This window comes from Panicum virgatum, chromosome 3K (assembly GCF_016808335.1).
Source record: "Panicum virgatum strain AP13 chromosome 3K, P.virgatum_v5, whole genome shotgun sequence".
Lineage (NCBI taxonomy): Eukaryota > Viridiplantae > Streptophyta > Magnoliopsida > Poales > Poaceae > Panicum > Panicum virgatum.
The window spans coordinates 53906396-53925550 of NC_053138.1; positions in this window are offsets into that span (position 1 = coordinate 53906396).

Sequence of the window (19155 nt, forward strand, 5' to 3'; positions counted from 1 at the left end):
AGTTCAAAGGATGAGTTTTGCTTTGCTCTACCATGCCTGATGTACTTAGTTTGGAAATAAGAGTTCTCTTGAGTTTAAATCTGTTGGTTATGTAAATACCTTGCCAATGAACCTAAAAGTTCCGTGGGTTGCATATGCTTGATCCAAATCTAAGTTGTTGTGAGTATAGATATGGTAAATAAAGTTGTACAAGTTTGTTCTAGTGATGTTTGAAATATGGAGTTGTTTTTTCAAAAAAGATCTAAAAAGGCAAGTTCTTCGGTGATAAGCAAAGTCCTACTAGAGCCATATGTCATATTCCGCGAAAAACCTTACACATATGCTGCTTGATGTTCTGTTGAGTTTTGTCAAATTGTGTGACCCTAGTGAGATGCTTTTCATACTTTCTCGATCATAAGCACGTACACGACCCATCCATTTGCTACATTTTTACATTGGGAATTGAGCACCATCATCCATCCATTTCCCATTAATAAATGCTTCATATCTTTAAACTCTCTCGTAGAACATCCCTGAAATAAAATAAAGTCAGATTATGGTTGCCCCAAAAAGAGAAAAGATGGCATGCCAAAGAAACATGACCCAAAAAAAAGAGAGAAAGAAAGGGGTAGCCATGTCTCAAAAAAAAGAGATAGGGATGATTCGAGAGAGAAAACCAATGCCTTAAGGAGTAGATCATATCCATTCATCCATCCACCCATCCACTCATACACTTGCACCTTTTGATTGAGATTGCATGACTTATTTCTCCAGGGATTCTCTCTTTGACTTTACAATATATGGAATGCAAGTATGCCATGTACTTATCCTACCTTGAGCTCCACAAAGGCTTTTTAGCAGTAGGAAAGACCGAAGGCAGATACTGCCCTGGCGAGGATGATAAAAGTTGAGTGCCTCGAGGGAGTCATCCTGGGAACTTTGCCATGTTTTCAAAAAATCTTTCAAAAAAAAGTATCTCCAGATGGATTGCAGATCTATGAGCAAGTAAGTACTACTCTATGCACCGTTCTAACTCTTAACAGCCCAAGACAAGGAGACTGCTAAGAAGCCCCATGAAGGAGTAAGGTAATTGTGCAAAGGTATGATAGCTAACTTATTTAAGCTTATAGATGAACATCAGCGCTTCAGACTATGACATAACAGGTAAGGTATAAGTCAAAGTGATTTTCTGATCAACAACCTGATTCATCCTACTTTGCTCGGGACGAGCAAAGGACAGCTTGGGGGGATCTTGTTGATGCTCACTAACGACCATTTCCAAGCATCAACTTGATCAGAAAATCATGAGAGTTTGCATTTCTTACACGCATCTTTATCCAATAAAGTCCCTAAACCACACTTCACCTTCTAAAAAATGCAAGTTGTTTTTTTGAGCTAATATGTAGGTTGCAAGCACAGTTTGGCCCGACATAAAATCATAGAAATTATCAGAGCACCAATTCAGGCTCAATTGGACCAAGTGTAGCCCAAGAACCATCCCAAACCCACTCAAGACAGACCAAGACCAGCGTGGACCAAACAAGGCAGCCCAGGACATCCCACCAGAGGAAGTTGGGGGTGGATGGAGCCTCGGGCAGGCCGGCCGACCACCCTAGTCGGCCGAGTTGACCCGTGGGTCCCACTGCCTTAACCAAGCCACGTGTCATCTCTTGGCTGGTACTTTAGGTCGGTTTGGAGAGTCTCACTCCGTGGCTCCCTGCTATGAATACAAGGGGAGGGGAGAGATTAGAACACACACACACACACACACACACACACACACACACACACACACACACACACACCTCTTGCATAGTCTTTAGGCTTAGTGGAGTTTAGGAGAAGTCTAGGAGTCATTGAGTCACCGGAGTTGCTCGAGAGTTCTGGTATGGGTTCATCTCTAACTCTCTTGTAATATTCGGTTGTTTGTAATAGAATTAGACTATGGTTATCGATATCTGCTCGAAGTATTGTCTGAGTTATCGGATATATGCTTCTTGGTCTGGTTGCGTTATTGTTCAATGCTTGCATTGTATGATCGCCCTGTGCTTGCGATGGTTAACATATCGGCCTTAGAACTCTATCAACTGCTCCAGTATTCGTATGTTTGCTCTAGTGTGATGTCTGTCCATCCGGAGGGTGGGGGCTCCGCGCGGGACACTAGAGTATCGCTTACTAGTATAGACATGGTGTCTAGATTAGCTAAGAGTTGCTGGATGTCAACTATACCCGCGGTTTGTAGAGGTAGCTGGCAGGTGGTGACAGCCCTGTTCGAGCCCTAGTAATCCTCCACATTCGGTATGGGGGGTAGGGGGTGCATAAAGCCGCCGGGGTGTACGGGCTCCTCCCGTTGCTTCGATAGCGGTCTCCCTGTTGTATAGTTAAATCTCTGACGATCTAACCATAAGATGGCATAGATATAGCTAGCCTAGCATAGTTGACTCGAGCTCTAACTTCTACCTTGCTCCCAGCCTAAAGCATCTTTTCATTTCTTTTATTTATTTATCTAGAGGGTAGTTTGTGTGTGTGCCACACTACCTCCTACTATGTTATCTATCTTACCCCTGTTTATGCAAGAGAATACCCAATCTAGATAAAGTTCATCAACTAGTCTATATCTCTTCATTCACCGCCTTCCCTGCAGAAATATAAATGACACCCTGGTATACTCCCAGGTAAAATGCTACAGCGGTATTCTGTGCGCTTGTGGATTTATTCGTGGTTCATGAAATACCTGCCACTCCAATTGGCGTCTGTGGGCGTCATCGCTGTTTTTCCGGTGGTGACGCTGGTAGGCGGCAACACCCATGCTTGTCTGGATTTGTCTATCCTAGACCATGTGTTGCTTCAACACTTCTGGTTAGGGCTTAGCAAGGAGTCTGCCTTACACCTTGACATTACTGCTGGAGCATCTTTTGCGCATAAAACCACAGCCAAAGGAGAGTCACCTCTAGATCGCATTCTAGAGTTCCTTTTTGCGCAAAAACCTTAGAGGAAGAATAAATTCAACCTCCAGAGTTCCCTTTCAATACCGAGACGGACATATTTCAATATTTTGGAAATACCTCGATATACCCCCTCTAAAAGGAGATGTCCAGTTCTAGTAGACCCTGCTGATCGTCTCGATAAGGCTTCCCTAAAAGAGACCATCCAGGGTTCAACTTCTATTATGAGTTGTGAATGGCTGCTGGAAGGGGAACTTTCTTCCGAAGCAATTCAGATTCGATTCCCTTCCGCCTTCCTTGACCATTCGATGCTTCATCAAAGGAACTAAGGTCACAACTCTTTATAACCCCACGGTTAGAGCAAACATCATTTCTGCTTCTTTTGCACTTGACTATCTAAGCGAGAAACTGATGTTCCCAACTACAAAGACCTTGAGGAGTCATGTATGACTCCGAGGTGCTTTGCAGGGTGAAGGCTGAACTGCTGGAACGAACATGGCCCCATTTAGGCCATTTCGAGTGATTTTAGTGATCGAATGACAACGCACTCAATGGGACTAACATTTTATCAAGATATACTTTGAAGGTGGTTATTAGGTTCCGAGGATGTAATGAAGTCATTCAAATGATCAAATATGAAAAGAAACAAAGCAAAACAAGCAGAAGCGTTGACAAACTAAATCAGTCAATTGACAGACTAAACTCGTTAATTGACAGACTAAATCGGAGCAATAGCCCAAGCTGTGCCGAGTCAAGTGAAGAAATGCCAGTGTGACCGGTTGAACTGATGGTCATAAATTGAGGCATCGGTGCATTCGTCAGGGTATTGTCCAGAGAGCATGAGCATAAGAAGAGACCTGTTGAACCGATAGAGAAATAAAAAAGCATCGGTCTATTGACAGACTAAATCTGTCAATGCTTACTGCAACCGACAGCCTCAAGAAAGGCATCGGTGCATTCAGTATGTTACTCAAAGATGATATTTTGGTGGAACCAAAACATCCTTTAGAACTAGTTTAACCGAATGACGCAAGCCTGCACAAGTGTGTCGGTTCTCCAATGGCTACTTGTCGGTGTCCTGACCCCGTAGCCCGGCACCAACTAGTAAATGTGTTGCGTGTCCCTGTCTCCAAATGGTTGATGTAAGAAGAAACACAATGACACCGTGTTTATCCTGGTTCCGGCCAATGAGGCCGTACATCCAGCAGAGGAGTTTGCACTGTATTACTTGCACCAGAGTGCTTGTAGTAGGGGATACAAGCTTGTGCGAGAGAGGGAGGAAAGCTCCCAGGTCCCTTGTTGGCTAGGATCGATTGGGTCAAGTGCCAATGTCGAGAGGTGTGGTGGGCGTGAGCCGGTTCGTGCTCTGTCCGTCCTGTATGAGGCTCTGCCTCCTCCTTTTATAGACCAAGGAGGGGAGAGTTACACGTGTAGGATATCTACGGGTTGCCTCTTGTTCCCCCGGTCCGAGGGAGAACAGTTGGTCTTCCCTGTCGCCGAGCACTGGGGAGCACGGCGTCAGGCATGGGCGTCGTCCTTGTGCATCGTTTGACTGGGCCCAGGTCGTGTCCGTGTCCTGTAGCGCTAGTTGACGGCGTGGCGATGACGATTGGGCGCGCGGTGCCTTACGTCGGATGAAGTGGGACGTCAAGGGTTCCGCGGGGCAGGTCTTCCCCTGGTCAAGAGCCGTACTGTTGTTCGACGGTCATTGCCCATGTCCGCCGTGGGTCCTGCAATGGAGGAAGGTACAAGGAGTGGGCAGCACAGTGGCAGGAGGTGTCAGGCAAGTCCGCACAGAGCTCCGCAGTCCTGTCCCGTGCTGGGAATAGTAGCACAGTGGTGGGTGTAGGTTGAGGAGACGTCGGTCACATCCGCTGTGCGGCGTGGCGGTTGACGCCAGCTGACGCCGCCTGACACCGCTTGACCCCCGCCCCATGCCGTGGAGTGGTTGGCAAGTAAATGTGCCCCGTCCAGTCAGGTGGTTGTGCCGTAGCTCCAGCCTGCCAAGGGCAGTCTCGAACGAGGCGGAGATCGCCCCTGCGCCGAGGCCTCGTAGAGGGCTCGGCTGAGGGGGCCTCGAGCGAGGCGGAACCCGTCCCGCATCGAGGGGCCTCGGTGGGCGACCCTCGAGTGAGTTGGAGTTTGCCTCCGCCTCGAGGGTACCCAACGGGGAACCCTCGAGCGAGGCGGAGATGTCTCCACAGCCAGTGAGGCCTCAGAGGGGCCGTACCGTGGTGCTGGGCTATGGGCCGAGCGTGACTTGGGCTTTCCACACCTGTAGAGGCTTTGGACGCCCAAGTTTGGGAAGGATCCGGCCCGGGTGCCAAATTCCATTTGCGTGTGTTGAGGGTGCTTTAGTCCTGGGTTAGGGTGCCCCATGATTATGGTTCCCTGCAGTAGCCCCCGAGCCTTTGGTCGAGTCGGGGACTCGGCCAGAGGGTGTTTTGGCGATTTTGCTCCTTGACGTGATTGATCGGCGCATCGCCTCCGCTGGGCGCGCCTAGGTGCTCGCCTGCGCGATGCGACGACTCACGTGTCAGGGTAATGCGCCTACAGAGAAAGCACCCCGGGGCACGTGCGCCTTCTTATTTGTTGTGGTGACGATGCGCGTCGGCGCACTGAGCGGGCCAGGGCCATGATGGCGCCTGCCGCTCTGCGGCCAGCACTGACGCCGCGCAATCCAGCGCACAGGGTCTCAGCTCTGTCTCGCCCGGTCGCCTCGCGACACGCCGTTTGAGGGCAATTGGCCAGGGCCGATGCTGCACTGTTCGGAACCCAGGGGCTTGGCTTTACCCTGTCCGGTCACGCCTCGGCACGGTGACCGAGAGCATCTTTCGTTCGTGGGTGCCGCACCATCACGGGCGGCCCAAACCTTGCCCCTGCGGCAGGCTAAGGCCTGGCGCCCGATGTGGCTATAAATAGGGGTCCTGGGACTCCCTTTCTTCTCCAACTCTCCCTACTCTTACTTCTAGCTTCGCCTAAATCTTGTAATATTTCATTTTGCCTTTCGTGGTCGGCCCCCGGACTGGGTGGTTCGACGTCCTTAGGCTTGAGGCTAGAAGAATGATTGCGAGCGTCGGGCGAATGCTGGAGAGGGCGTGCTTACCATCCCTCGGCTTCAGTGGAATCAGCAAAAGAACATCGGGCCCACGGGGTCCTGCTTCTGTGATGTCCCTGAGCCTGAAGGGGCGTTGAGACGCCTGACCATGGCGTCGGCGCTAGGTTTGGCGGCCATTCTTCGCACCATCCCTCTCGGCGACAAGGTCGCTCTCGGGGAGGTGGTGCAGAGGGTGCTGTCCGCCAGCTTGACCCCCCGCAAGGTCTTTGGTGGAGGAAAATCCAGAATAAAGCTTGCGAGAAGGGCATCCCTTAGGACCCGTGCGGTCTAGGGGCTGCTTCTCGCAATCCCGAGCAGCCTGGTCGTAATGTCGGCCAAGGGCTCGGTGCTCTTCATCAGCACTCGCTCCTCCCTAAGATAGAAAAGATTGCCACGCGAGTGGCAACGCATTTGTATCTTTCGACGGCTTCGAGCTGGTAACCTTTTGTAATATTTGTTTGCAAGAAGTAATGAAGTCCTCATTTCCTTCGTGTGGTTTGCTTCCTGCTTGATCACTAGAGGGTTTGTCCCTCGAACTGGTGAAGTTCTTTCCGTGGGGGCGCGTCAGTGCACTCGCGGGTGTAGCCCCCGAGGCCTTGGAGGAGTGGAGTCACTCGTCTAAGGGCTATGAGCATAATGTTCGTTTGGTCGGTCGGGTGTCAGGGCCTCTCAGCGTTTGTTTCAGCCGGCCTCAGCATTATTTCAGCTGGCATCGGCATTTAGCTGGAAGCGCGACTCGTGTCCTTTCTGGACCAATCCAAACAGCTCGTTGAGCGTGCAGGGGGGTTAGTTCGATACGCAGGACTTCACCATCGGGCGATGACCAGTTCGTTCGACGGTGTTGCTCTTTGCCTAGACATGCGAGGAGCCCCCGAGCCCCAGCCTGTGTGAGGACGATCAAGGGAACCCTTGTCTTACTGTTACAACCTTCAGTCTGCCTTTCCACAAGGAGGAGGGGTGAAACAAACCATGCTACCCTTGTCCGGGCCGCGATTCATGGATGTTTCGATGAGCTGTTAGCGGGTAGTTCGAGTGAACGTCAGTGCCCCGTTCGGTAGGGGTCGGCTCGCGGTCCGGAGACACGTTCATGGAGCGCTTGCAGAGGTTCGCTAGGTAGGGCTCGGACCCGTTTGGTTGGGTCCGAGGGCTTGGTGCTCTCCCTCGATGGGATCCCTCGTTCTAGCCCCCTCTGTCTGGCCTCAAACACAACGTAGGGCATCTCGAACTCCGCGTTTGAGGCTTAGGCTTTGTATGAGCATGCCCGAGTTGTCCCTGACTCTATTGATCTGGGGCGGCTGTCGAACCCTCGATGGGCCAGCCTTCGAACCCCTGATCAGTAGGGCTCGGAATAATGGTTCCTTCATTGATAAGGAACCCCCCCCGAAGGGGAATATTCCGTCACAGTTTTCGGCGTGGCGCACGGAGTCGGGGAGTAATGTGCGTCGCGGCCTGATGCGTGCAGGGCGGGCGCGCCTTTTGAGGAGGCATTCTTGGGCAGATGGAATGGCGCGGGCGGCTATAGAGTGATGGGATGCCATCCATAGTGCGCCTGCGCCGCTTCGAAAACTACCCCGCTGCAATTACTGCACACGCGCGCGCGCATCCGCGATTGTGGGGCCCGGCTGTCGGTGTCAGCGGTATCTACCGCATTGAATGCGGTAGATTTGGAACCGCCGCAGGGAATCCACCTTGCTGCTACGGTTAAATAGGGAGGCACGAGTAGGGTGGTTCGGCTTACCATGCCATTGCCTTCTTCCTCCTCTCGCCGTGCTTCGCTCGAGCAAACAGACGAAAGAGAAAGAGAGAGAGAGAGACACACACACACAGAGAGAGAGAGAGATAGAGAGAGAGAGAGAGCAGGCGCACCTCCCCCTTCTTCGAGCCCCCTTTTTAACTGTTGCCGTCCATCGTCGTGATGGCGAACGTGCAGTTCGTCGACCCGGTGCCGTGGGGCCGGTCCACCGCCGACCGGCAGCATCTGGTGTCGCTGGTCGCCATCGGCCTGCTCGCGCCGAACACGGATCTGGTGCGCCCGGTGTGGATTGAGCTGGGGTTGGCGACGACGCCGAACCCTCCGAGTGGCTACATCATCAGTTTGGCGCGGCTGCACGAGCGGGGCTTTGGCGTCCCCACCGGCAAGTTCATCCGCGCGCTCTGCCACCACTACGGGGTGGAGCTACACAACTTCGCCCCCAACGTCATCTCGCAGGCGGCGGTCTTCATTACCGTCTGCGAGGGCTACTTGGGGATGCCAGTCCACTGGGACTTGTGGAGACACCTCTTCCGAGGCGAGCTCCACACCGATCCCGTCTCGGTAGGGGTGAGGAGGCCCGTCCGTGCCGGGGGCCTGACACTCCAGTTACGGGGGAAGATGAGTCGAAGGTGGTGGTGCTGGGGCAATCCGAGCACCCGAGGCAGGTTGCCCAGAGCACCGCCCCCAAGCGGCCGGCGTCGATGCCGGGCAAGGCCCCCCCGTGGGAGCCGAGTGGGCGATGGTCCAACACGGGGGCACCCCGGGTTTTAGTCGCAACGAGCGGGAGGAGGAGGAGGTTTGGAAGGCGCAGTATGAGGTTGGGTCCCAGATCCAGGCCGCCCTCGTACGCGCCCTTCGGCTCCATAAGACGACAAATTTCGAAATCAGCAGTGTAAGTATCCTTTCCTCGGAACTCGTCCATCTTTGATCTTATTTGTGTAACTTCCGCTTACACCCTCCACCCGCAGCAGCTGAGGCAAATCTCGCGTGACAAGAGCGCCGAGCTGGCCCAGCAACACTCCGAGGTGCGGTGGCTCGAGTGGCAGAACGCCACTCTGATCGAGCGACTGGGCGAGGCCAACACCTTGGTGGCCAACCTGGGGGCGCAAGACCGCGCGCGGCAGGAGGAGTTGGCCCGAGCCGTCGAGGAGCGCAACGCCCAGAGGGCCGCGGCAGAGCAGAAGGCCCAAGAGGTCGAGCTGCAGAGAGCTTCTGCCGAGCAGAGGGCCCAGGAGGCCCAGCAGTAGATCGCCGCCCTGCGTGGGAATGTGGAGGACCTCACGGCGAGGGTGGCGCAGCTGGAGGAGGCCCGCGAGGCGCATGCGACCTCCCTCACGGAGAAGGAGGCCCTCATTGAGGGGCAGAGGAACGCCCTCCTCACCACCGAGACGACCCTCACAGTCGCGAACACGGAGATAGAAGAGGGGAGGAAATGCATCGCGGGTAAGTACCAAGATTAAGTTTAGTTTTGCTTAATTTTGGCGAGACTTATCTTTGTTTTCTGCTCAGGGCTGCGGAAGGAGGTGACGAAGAAGACCGTGGCGAATGAGGCTCTCCAGGCCGTGTACGTGTCCCTGCAGAGGACTACGACGACTTGGAGGAAGCCGCCATAGCCGCGTGCCAGGGTGTCGAGGGTGAGGGCGGCGAGTCGGGCAGCTCGCTGGTCAGTCGCCTGAGATTATTGGGTGGCCGGATGATCGAGCGGCTCAAAGGTGCCCTCCGCCTTGGCATCCAAAAGGCCCTCGGCGTAGTCTCGACGCACTACATCATCGACTGGCTACATTGTTCGAGATACTTGGGTGCGAAATACGAAAAAACTTTCGAAAAAAACGTGACACTTTTGGGGATGTTTTGGGGGTTCCCCCCATTGTAGCCCCTGAGGGAGGCTCGGCTTTGCCGAGGGCAAAGCCGAGGCTCACTCAGTGTTGTGCGCGTATTCGAGCCCCCGAGGGTTCGAACGACTTCTGAGAAATTTAAAAGTAAAGCATACTTCTTTATTGTCTTGGGAAGTTTAAGATACGAGTACAAAGTATGTACGAATGACTTGGAATTTCAGGGATAGAAGCGACGTAGCTACTGAATGTTCCAAGCGTTGGTGAAGACTTCGCCCTTCTCGTTGGCTAGCTTGTAGGTGACGGGCTTCAAGACTGCCACGACTATGTACGGGCCTTCCCATGGCGGGGTGAGCTTGTGGCGCCCTCGGCTATCTTGCCACAGTCTCAACACGAAGTCTGCCTTGTTGAGGTCTCGACGGCGGACCCTCTGCGCCTGGTATCATCGCAGGGACTGCTGGTAGCGTGCCGAGTGTAGAAGCGCCACATCTCGAGCCTCGTCCACCTGATCCAGCGAGTCCTCACGGGCTTGCTAGTTCTGGTGCTCTTGGTAGGCTTTGAGCCTTGGGGATCCATACTCCAAGTCAGTGGGGAGGATGGCCTCGGTGCCATAGACCAGGAAGAATAGACTGAACCCCGTGGCTCGACTCGGAGTTGTTCTTAGGCTCCAAATGACCGATGGTAGCTCCGTTAGCCTTCTTCGGCCAAACTTGTTCAGCTTATTGAAGATTCTTGGCTTGAGGCCTTGTAGGATCATGCCGTTGGCACGTTCTACTTGGCCGTTCGTCTGTGGGTGCGCCACCAACAACCAATCCACGCGTATGTGGAAGTCATCGCAGAACTTCAAGAACTTTTTGCCTGTGAACTGGGTGCCATTATCCGTGATGATCGAATTCGGGACCCTGAATCTGTAGACAATGTCGTTGAAGAATTGTACCAATCGCTCGGACTTAATCTTGGTGATGGGTCGAGCCTCGATCCACTTGAAGAATTTGTCCACTGCCACCAACAAGTGGGTGTAGCCCCCGGGCGCTCTCTGCAGAGGACCAATGAGGTCCAGTCCCCACATGGCGAAGGGCCATGTAATGGGGATGGTCTACAGGGCATGAGCAGGGAGGTGTGTTTGACAGGCGTAGAACTGGCAGCCCTCGCAGGTCCGCACGATCTCTGTGGCATCATCGACTGCGGTTGGCCAGTAGAAACCCTGTCGAAACGCGTTGCCCACGAGGGTGCGTGGCGCCGCGTGATGGCCACATACTTCGGCATGGATGTCTCGAAGCAGCTCCCTACCCTCGGGGATAGGGATGCATCGTTGCAGGACCCCCGAGGGGCTGCGCTTGTATAGCTCTCTGTCGATCACGACGAAAGACTTGGCTCGCCTGGCAACGCGTCGTGCTTGAGCGCGATCCGAGGGTAGCACCCCTCGGTTGATCCAGCCGAGGTACTGGTCGGGCCTGTCTTGCAAGGGTGGAGCCTCGTCAATCTGCATTGCCTCACCCTCGTCCACTGAGGAGATCTCGGTTTCTGTTTCCATGGGCTCGGCCTCATCCGCAGAGGGGTTCCCGTCGGACAGCTTGGCGGTCGAGGGGCCCGGCCTTGCTGGATCCTTGAAATCGACGGAGGGCTTGGCGATGTCATGAGCAAAGATGTTCGGGGGGGATAGTGGTCTGCCCCGACGCGATTTTGGCTAATTCGTCGGCATCCTCGTTGTACTTGTGCGGGACGTGGTTGAGTTCTAGGCCGTCGAACTTGTCCTCTAGGCGGCACACTGCGTTATAGTATGCCTCCATTTTCGAGTCGTGACAGCTAGACTCCTTTATCACTTGGTCGATGACGAGTTGAGAGTCACCGCGTATGTCGAGGCGCTTGATGCCGAGTTCGATGGCGATGCGGAGGCCACTGAGAAGTGCCTCGTACTCCGCCATGTTGTTGGACGCTGGGAAGTGTAGACGAATCACGTAGCGCATGTGCCCTCCGAGGGGTGAGATAAAGAGAAGGCCGGCGCCGACGCCGGTTTTCATCACCAAACCATCGAAGTACAAGGTCCAACACTCAGCTTGAATCTGCGGTGGGGGTAGCTGGGTGTCGATCCACTCAGCGACGAAGTTAGCTAGGATCTGGGATTTGATCGCTTTACACGGAGCGTAAGTGAGAGTTTCTCCCATCAGTTCTACTGACCACTTGGCAATCCTACCCTCGGCTTCCCTGTTGCGGACTATCTCTCCCAGGGGAAAGACGAGACCACGGTGATGGGATGGGCCTCAAAGTAGTGGCGCAGCTTGCGCTGAGCCAGGACCACTGCGTACAGCAGCTTCTGGATCTGCGGATAGTGTGTCTTGGTTTTGGACAACACTTCACTGATGTAGTACACCGGCCATTGGACATGCAAAGCGTGACCCTCCTCTCGTCTTTCGACATCGATCACAGCGCTGACCACTTGGGTCATCGCGGCTATGTATAGGTAGAGGGACTCGCTATCTATTGGTGGTGTGAGAATGGGGGCATGAGTGAGCGATGCCTTCAGCTTGTCGAGGGCTTCTTGAGCCTCGGGGTCCATGTGAAATGCTCGGTCTTCCTCAGGAGTCGATATAGAGGAAAGCCTTTCTCACCGAGGCGTGAGATGAAACGGCTAAGGACTGCCAGGCAGCCCATGACCCTCTGTACCCCCTTCAAGTCTCGGATTGGTCCCATCCGTCTGATGGCCTCGACTTTTTCAGGGTTGGGCTCGATGCCTCACTGGGAGATGATGAAGCCCAAGAGCATACCCCGAGGCACCCCGAAAATGCATTTTTCCGGGTTGAGCTTTACCCCTTTGGCCCTTAGACAATCGAACACGATCCTGAGATCGGCGACCAGGTCGTCCACCTTCCTGGATTTTACAATGATGTCGTCGACATATGCCTCTACATTCCGCCTAATATGGTCTCCGAACACGTGGAGCATACACCGCTGGTATGTGGCTCCGGTGTTTCTGAGGCCAAAGGGCATCGTGACATAGCAGTACATGCCGAAAGGTGTGATAAAAGAGGTCACGAGCTGGTCGGACTCTTTCATCTTGATTTGGTGGTAACCAGAATAAGCATCAAGAAAGGATAAAAGTTCGCATCCCGCAGTTGAATCAACGATTTGATCTATACGTGGCAAAGGAAAAGGAACTTTCGGACATGCTTTATTTAAATTAGTGTAATCTACGTACATCCTCCAACTCCCATTCTTTTTCTTCACTAATACAGGATTAGCTAGCCACTTAGGATGGAATACCTCCTTGACGAATCCGGCTGCCAGAAGTTTCTGCAGCTCCTCGCCGATCGCCCGTCGCTTGAGGTCGTCGAAGCACTGCAGGCGTTGCTTCACCGGCTTGGAGTTGGGTCCGATGTCAAGGGAGTGCTCGGCGACCTCCCTCGGTATGCCAAGCATGTCCGAGGGGCTCCATGCAAAGATGTCTGTGTTGGCGCGGAGAAAGTCGACGAGCACCACTTCCTATTTGCTGTCGAGGGTGGCGCTGACCTGCAACGCCTTGCGGTTGGGGTGGCTTGGGTCGAGGGGCACCTTCTTGATACCCTCGGCGGGTTCGAAGCTGCCTGTGTGCCGGTGCACGGAGTCCAAGGCTTCGCTTGCCATCTTGTCGAGGGTGGCTGCGAGGGCCTCATCCTCCGCCTAAGCTTTCGCGCGCTCAACGCACTCGACGTCGCACTCGTAGGCGTGCTCGAACAACGGGCCGACGGTGATGACGCCCTTCGGACCCGGCATCTTCATCTTGAGGTAGGTGTAGTTGGGGACCGCCATGAACTTTGTGTAGCATGGCCTCCCTAGTATGGCGTGGTATGCCCCACGAAACCCCACCACCTCGAAGGTGAGTACTTCCTTGCAGAAATTCGTGGACGTACCGAAGCAGACGGGCAAGTCGATCTGCCCGAGGGGTTGAACTCGCTTTCCCGGCGCAATGCCATGAAATTGCGACACGCTGGGGCGTAGCTTGTCCAAGCCGATCCCCATGAGCTCGAGGGTGTGGGCGTACAGTATGTTGAGGCTGCTGCCCCCATCCATGAGCACCTTGGAGAACCGAGTGTTGCCGATGATGGAGTTGACAACGAGTGGGTACAGTCCCGGATTTGGGATGTAGTCGGGGTGGTCCTCGCGGCTGAAGGAGATCATGTCCTCCGACCAGTCGAGGTAGGATGGCGTAGCCTTGGTGACGGAGAAAACTTCTCGATGCTCGCGCTTGCGCTGTCGAGCGGTCATGTTCGCCGTAGGCCCGCCAAAGATGAAGAACACGTTCTCCACCCGAGGGTAGCTGTCGCCGCCCTTTCCTTCTTCGTCCTTTTCCTTCTTGGTCTCGTCCTTGCGGCCGAGGCGGTTGAAGTACTTGCGGAGCATGTCACACTCTTCGAGGGTGTGATTGACCTTACCCTTGTGATAAGAGCATGACTTCTTGAGCATATCGTCGAATAGGCCGCCACCACGAGGGGGGCCTCGAGGACCTTTGCCGTCGGGGGTGACGATGAGGGCCTCATCTGAGTCCTCATCTCGCCCCTGACCGCGCTGGTTTGGCGGGCCCTTCTTGCCTCTCTTGCCCCGCTTGGGTTTCTTTGGGGTTTCCTGGCTTTGCTGCCCTCTGCGGGCGCGTCCACCTTGCGTTTGCCCCTTTCGCTGTTGAAGATAGCTCCAACTGCCTCTTCGCCAGAGGCGAAGTTGGTCGCTATGTCGAACAGCTCGTTCGTGCTAGTGGGAGGGTTCCGTCCCAGCTCGCGCACGAGATCCCTACACGTGGTGCCCAAATGAAAGGCATTGATGACCTCGGAGTCCTTCACGCTAGGGAGCTCAGTGCACTGCTTGGTGAAACACCGGATGTAGTCTCGCAAGGGCTCGTTAGGTTGCTGACGGCACCCTCGAAGATCCCAAGAGTTGCCAGGGCACACGTATGTGCCCTGGAAATTGCCCACGAAGGTCCTGACCAGGTCAGACCAGTCGTGGATCTGGTTGGCAGGGAGATGCTCAAGTCAGGTACGTGCTGAGTCCGCAAGGTGCAGGGGAAGGTTGCGGATGATGATAGCATCGTCGGTTGTGCCGCCCAGCTGACACGCTAGGCGGTAGTCGCTGAGCAAGAGCCCGGGATCCGTCTCTCCCGAGTACTTGGTGAGCGTGGTGGGCTGCCGAAAGCGTGGGGGGAATGGAGCAGCGCGGATTTCCTGGCTGAACACACGGGTGCCCGGAGGCTCCGGTGATGGACTCCTATCCGCCTTGTGATCGTAGCGTCCACCACGTCGAGGGTGGTAGCCGTGAGCGGCACCGTCCTCCTTCTTCTGGTTCAGGACGTTGCGGGCGTCGTGGTCGTAGGCATTGCCGCACGTGTCCCGAAGTTGATCCTTTGCAGGAGTCAGCTTGACACGATCATGCACCGAGGGTGCCTTCGCGCCGTTCGCCGCTGATGGGGTGTGTACAGAGGCCTCGCGGTCCTGCTGTGCTGCCCCGCCAGTTTTTGCCGAGGCCACCGTGCGCCGACGAGACGCAGATCTCTTGGCTTGCTGGACCACAGCATCCTCGAGAAGCGCATGTGCCTCTTTGCACAGGTTGTGTCCCTCGGGCGTCGATGGTTCGAGCATGGCACGGATCAGAAGCACTGCCGCAGTGATCTTCTGGCTGGCCCTGGGCAAACCCAGAGGACTTCCCTCGTGGCCGTCCGCCAGGATCTGCTGCTGAGCGACGTGTCCCGCCTCTCGAGCTTTCGTACCACGGCCGGCACGCTCTTGCTCGAGGGTGAGACACAATTTCTGCATTTGCCAACGCTCCTCGTCGAGCTTGACTCCAAGCTCTCGGAGTTGCGCCAGCTGAGCTTGTTGCTCCACTGCATCAGACGGGACGGGTGGTGCAACTGCTGCAGTTGCTCCTACTGCGGCTGTTGCAGTGTGAGCCGTGTCTGCCACAGCAACATCGTCATCGGTATCGCTAGGATCCCCAACCTCAGCAACGAAGCATTCCCGTGTTGGGTCGTAGTCCCCCATGCTAGAGTCGTCGGAACAGGTGAGGCAGTAATCCGCCGCAGCCTGAAATGACAAGAAACCTCCGAGGTCGAGGACCCCAGAGTAGTCCTACTCCGGGTTCATGCGATCTTGCGTGAGGACAGACCCTTTGTCCGCGGAGTCGGGGTATGAAGTATCTGGTGTGGATGCGATGAGACTGTGAGCCGAGAGCAAGTGATGCCCAGGCAAGTCCTCGTACGCGCTCATGTTGGTGCTGACAAAGGACGCATAGACTGCGGCAGAAGCCCGCATCCCGTAAGGGTAGCGCAGAGGCCTAGCCGCGGGCCCTTCTGTCGGCATTGTTGTCGTGTTCGGTGGTGAAAAGGTGGTGTGGCCCACCCTGGCATCGCTTCGTGGCACGCTAGCCTCGACCCACGTGGGGGAGCCAGCGTGCGCCACTTCGCGCCGCTCCATGTACGCTTGCCACGCGCGGCGTCCCAAGCGCCTCTAGCGTCGAGGCTGTGGTGCCGGAACGTCGGGGTTGATCCTTGGCGAGAGGAGCTCCATGAGGTAACCGTTGTCGGTTGCCCTGAACTCAAGACTCTCGAACCAGATCACGTATCCCGCTAGAAACGGATCCGATGCTCCCATGGGAAACGGGTTGGATGTGCCCGCCATCTGGAAAACAAGCGGGAACAAGAGATGATTGTCACGCAGCGGCCCCTACCTGGCGCGCCAACTGTCGGTGTCCTGACCCCGCGGCCCGGCTCCAACTAGTAAATGTGCTGCGTGTCCCTGTCTCCAGATGGTTGATGCAAGAAGAAACACAATGACACCGGGTTTATCCTGGTTCCGGCCAATGAGGCCGTACGTCCAGCAGAGGAGTTTGCACTGTATTACTTGCACCGGAGTGCTTGTAGTAGGGGATACAAGCTTGTGCGAGAAAGCGAGGAAAGCTCCCAGGTCCCTTGTGCGCTAGGATCGATTGGGTCAAGTGCCAATGTCGAGAGGTGTGGTGGGCGTGAGCCGGTGCATGCTCTGTCCGTCCCATATGAGGCTCTGCCTCCTCCTTTTATAGACCAAGGAGAGGAGAGTTACACGTGTAGGATATCTACGGGTTGCCTCTTGTTTCCCCGGTCCGAGGAAGAACAGTTGGTCTTCCCTGTCGCCGAGCACTGGGGAGCGCGGTGTCAGGCGTGGGCGTCGTCCTTGTGTCCTTTGACTGGGCCCAGGGCGTGTCCGCGTCCTGTAGCGCCAGTTGACGGCGTGGCGATGACGATTGGGCGCGCGGTGCCTTAAGTCGGATGAAGTGGGACGTCGAGGGTGCCGCGGGGCAGGTCTTCCCCCGGTCAAAAGCCGTACTGTTGTTCGAGGGTCGTTGCCCATGTCCGCCGAGGGTCCTGCAAGGGAGGAAGGTACAAGGAGTGGGCAGCACAGTGGTGAGAGGTGTCAGGCAAGTCCACACAGAGCTCCGCGGTCTTGCCCCGTGCCGGGAATAGCGGCACAGTGGCGGGCGCAGGTTGAGGAGACGCCGGTCACATCCGCTGTGCGGCGTGGCGGTTGACGCCAGCTGACGCCGCCTGACACAGCATGACCCCCGCCCCATGCCATTGAGTGGTTGGCGAGTAAATGTGCCCCGTCCCGTCAGGTGGTTGTGCCGTAGCTCTAGCCTGCCGAGGGCGGTCTCGAACGAGGCGGAGATCGCCCCTGTGCTGAGGCCTTGTAGAGGGCTCGGCTGAGGGGGCCTCGAGCGAGGCGGAACCCGTCCCGCATCGAGGGGTCCCAGCGGGTGACCCTCGAGCGAGTCGGAGTTTGCCTCCGCCTTGAGGGTACCCAACGGGGAACCCTCGAGCGAGGCGGAGATGTCTCCGCAGCCAGTGAGGCCTCAGAGGGGCCGTACCGTGGTGCTGGGCCGTGGGCCGAGCGTGACTTGGGCTTTCCACACCTGAAGAGGCTTTGGACGCCCAAGTTTGGGAAGGATCCGGTCCGGGTGCCAAATCCCATTTGCATGTGTTGAGGGTGCTTTAGCCCTGGGTTAGGGTGCCCCATGATTATTGTACCCGACACTACTATTTGGTCAAGAGTGACCGGTTTAACCGATGCACCCCCATCGGTTCAACTGATGCCTTCACAGAAAAAGGCACAACGGCTTGCAATGGATACTTTGAGTTGGTGGCCTTTATATATGGGTTACCCTAATCATTTGAAACTTGCTAGAGTTGCTAGAAGTCACACCCACACCCAAGAACGTCTCCAAGCCATCCCAGAGCTTAGTGATCAAATCTTTAGTCCTTAGCACATTTTTAAGAGTATTAGTGCTAGGTTAGCTCTTAAGTGAGTGAGAAAGCGAGGTGTTTCTACCTTGTGCATGGTTCTAGAGTGAACCAAATATAGTATCTCGGTGCACTGACCCCTTGGAGCATTGGTGGCTCGCCAGCAAGTCAAAGACCCTCCGGCTTGGTGTGGAGCGGCATTGACAACTTTGTGTGGGGGATGTGGAGACCCCCATCCTTCATGAGCAAGCTTCTTAGTGGAAAGCGGGATTAAGGTGACCATGGTTGTGTCCACGGAAGAGACTTGATTGCCAGGAAGCGATACTCTTCGTGAGTGCTTCAACAACATGGATGTTGATGTGCCTTTGTGGCAAACCGAACCACTGGATAAATCCTCGTGTTGAGAGTTTACTTCCTCTTATACTTCATTTACGTTTCCACATTTCATATTGCAACTTGTGTGCCTTTACTTTCATAAAATAGTATTTTGATAGGATTGGTTACAGGTTGTTAAACTGTCTTTGGGATGAGGGTTTTACACTAGTTGAATCATAGTTGTACATCTTTATAGCTTGACTTAGTTTAGGTTTTGTGCAAACTAGTTGGAGCCATATGTTAAGATTTTTAAGTTGTCTAATTCACCCCCTCTCCCTCTTAGGCTAGACGACCCGATCACCTTCAATTGGTATCAGAACCGGGACTCACTTCTTTCACAAAAAAATCCAATTCCATTGGCAATTTATGTTTACCAGCTCATTATATCGGTTAGGCTTCACCGCCTAGTGAGTTAGATCTTTGGGGGAAGGGATGGATCCCTTTAGAAATACTCACATTGGAAGGTTCTTATGCAAGCCCATCTCCAAGCAACGGGCCTAAATATTTGGAGAGTAGTTAGTGAAGGCATGAAAATAACAATAGAAGCAAAATGATGTTATTGCAAAAAATATAATTTTGTCTTCTCTAGGTGATAGTGTGTTCAATCGTGTTTTTACTTGTGAAAATGCTAATGAGCTATGGAAGACAATCAAAGAGAATCATGAAGGCTCAGGGGATGTTGCCAATGAAAGATATCATGTTCTCATTTATAAGCTTAATAATTTTAAGCAACTTAATGATGAGGATGCCCAATCTATGTACTCACGATTGAATATTCTTGTGAATGAGATTAGTTCCCTAGGTGTGAAGCAAATTGGAAACACGACACTCATTCACAAGATGCTTTACTCACTTCAGAGGCCGGAAAGAGATTGGTATTCTTGGTCATGTTTTCCTTCATAATATGTTCCCTTTTGAAAGATTCTCCGCAAAACCTAAAG